The 2854-nt window shown below is 45.0% G+C and overlaps 1 pseudogene; it reads right to left on the bottom strand.

Moving 5' to 3' along the window:
• Positions 1-333: 333 nt before the first annotated feature.
• On the bottom strand, positions 334-1233 carry LOC148120671 (peroxiredoxin-1 pseudogene; annotated as a pseudogene).
• Between the last annotated feature and the right edge of the window lie 1621 nt (positions 1234-2854).

The raw sequence follows: 2854 nt of genomic DNA, 5'->3' as shown, positions 1-2854 counted from the left end.
CCTCCAGTACAGACTCTTTGTCTGAAAACTGGAGATGATAATTCTGCATAGTTTTCTCATGGAGCTGCTCCTCCCGATACGTTGCTTCAGTATTGCCGACCTTCCTACTACAGTGGAGGAGATCAACGTATACAGAATGATCTAAACAGCATGACTTCTGACCGCAGCACTGTGCAACATCATAGAAAGTAGGAAAGAGAACTCCTTACCTCATAGATCTGGTTTCAGGGGGCCTTCTTAATAACTTACTCCACAGTAAAGTGTGGAATTGTTTGTGGCAGAGTGTGACTGCCACCTAGTGTAATTCTTGTGAATGACCAGTCGATGAGGTACTTTTTTTTTTCTCACATTTTCAAGTTTAATAGATACTACAAAAAGAACAGGCTGATTTCTGCAACAGGTGTATCATAGAGTCTACCCACAACACAGCTCAGGCCAACCCCCACCCCCTAGCACTGTAGGAAAGGCATGTCTTGGATAACACCAAGTTTTGTTTTTAAGCACAAATAGAGTACAGGAGATTTTCTTCTGGCTGCCCAATGCAGCCTGGCAGAAAAATGGTCCAGTGCTCACTTCTGCTTAGAGAAATATTCTTTGCTCTTTTGGACATCAGGCTTGATGGTATCACTGCCAGGTTTCCAGCCAGCTGGGCATACTTCATCATGTTTGTCAGTGAACTGGAAGGCCTGGACTAGTCTCAGAGTCTCATCCACAGAGCGATCAACAGGAAGATCATTTACAGTGATCTGTTGAAGGATACCCTTATCATCAATAATAAAGAGGCCCCTGAAAGAGATACCTTCATCAGACTTTAAGACTCCATAATCCTGAGCAATACTGCGCTTGGGATCTGATACCAAAGGAATGTTCATAGGTCCCAATCCTCCTTGTTTCTTGGGTGTATTAACCCATGCCAGATGACAGAAGTGAGAATCCACAGAAGCTCCAATCACTTGGCAGTTCAGTTTTTTAAATTCTTCCGCCCTATCACTGAAAGCAATGATCTCAGTTGGGCACACAAAAGTAAAATCCAGAGGGTAAAAGAAGAATACGACATATTTTCCTTTGTAATCACTTAGGCTGATATCTTTGAACTGTCCATCTGGCATAACAGCTGTGGCTTTGAAGTTGGGGGCAGGATGCCCAATTTTTGCATTTCCTAAAGACATCTTGCTATCAGCAGGGCCGAGTCACAGGTCTCAGAGAAAGAAACAGCTACTCAGAGGAAGGAAGATGACGACTTTTTTTTTTTTAAGAAAAGCTTGAAGTAAGCCCCCTCGAATTTTTGAGATGAAGAGCAGTGACGGTGCTGAGATTCTCTAAAAATCCCACCCCTCCCTTCCTTCCTTCCTCCTTCCTTCCTTCCTTCAGTCCTTCCTTCTTTCCTTCCAGCCATTGATGACAGAGACCATGAACAAAGTACGGTTGTCCTGGCAACAGCTGGCAAAGCTGGGGTCGGAGGATGCTGCTCGGAGGTGGGAGAGCAGCATAAGTTTCCAACACAGACATGAATAAGACGCACCAGGCACAAGCAGTGCTCGGCTTTAACAGACTTTCCAATGTGAGCCAAGTCCTCTACAGTTTAGTGCCTGGAGACACAGACAAGAGCCTGTGCACCTGAAGAAAAACCAATTTTCTCCTTCCAAACTTATGCATCCAAGGGGTACTTCACCATCCCACCCAGTGTAGGGAGAATGGATGTTCATCCTCAGGAAGGGGATGTGCCATGGGGTGGATGAGAAATCCTCCCCTTCCTCATCACAGCCATGCCTTAAAAGCACCTGCAAATTATAAGTTGTTGAGAATAGATAATGTAAATTTTCTTACGGGAGTTAAATTAGTTAGCATATGTAAAGCACTTAAGGAGCTCAGCTGATAAGAGCACTTACTGCTCATACAGGAAGACCTGGCTGTGCACACACCTGTGACCCCTCAGGTAAGGGTAAAAGGCTGAGACAGGAGCTCTCTGGGACTTTCTGGCTGCTAGCCTAGTTCCATGTTCAGTAACATGTTCAGTGATAGATCAGGACACCAGACATCCTCTTCCAGCCTCCAAAGTTTGCATGGCTGCACATACCTGTAAACATGTGCACATATATCATGTACATACACACACAGAAACAAAGATAAATAATCTTGAAGGATGTGTGGGAAGGTGAATATTATCAAAACATGTTGTATCAAACTTTCAAATAATAAGCTTTACTTTTTAATTAACTAAAATTTTATTTACAAATAATAAAAATAAAAGACAACACATTCCCATTTTGACCCTTTCCCCGACAGTTTGAGCCTTTTAAAGAGCAACGCAAACCATGATTCATCTGTGCTGTCTTCATCAAACTACCTCCAACCCTTAGACGGATTGTGGCTACTAGCAAGATAGGAAATGCAACTCTGAAGTTGGGGGTCAGCTTCCCTACTGCACCCTGCTGATGGGAGAAATGGTACTGGCTGCTGTGTGACTTTCCCATTTCCTGCTATTCCTGGATAGACCAGCTTTTCTGCACCACTGGATATGGCCACTGGGCCCTACCTCTTCTAACAACCTCACGCGGAGGTCTCAAGATGGATCTGTGCAGTTCTTCCCTGGACATTGCTTGGATAGTCAACCCATTCTTCATTTTGACACAGAAAACAGTAGAGTAGGGCCTCAGGGGCCATGAACAGAAATGTACCTGGGCCTGACGCCTGGGACACAGAGACCCAAGAGTTGGCAGAGAATGAAGAGAACCTCTGAGCAGCACTGGCAGATGGGCATGCCCTGGGGGAGCACAAAAGAGGTGAGTGTGGGTGGAGAAAAGGGATGTGAGAGTTTTCCTGGGACAGTGGGTGGAGGTCGGGCCCTTCTTAC

This window comes from Myodes glareolus, chromosome 10 (genome assembly GCF_982192425.1).
Source record: "Myodes glareolus chromosome 10, mMyoGla1.1, whole genome shotgun sequence".
NCBI lineage: Eukaryota > Metazoa > Chordata > Mammalia > Rodentia > Cricetidae > Myodes > Myodes glareolus.
The sequence above is the reverse complement of the archived record's forward strand: the minus strand, read 5'-3'. Positions and strand labels throughout refer to the sequence as shown.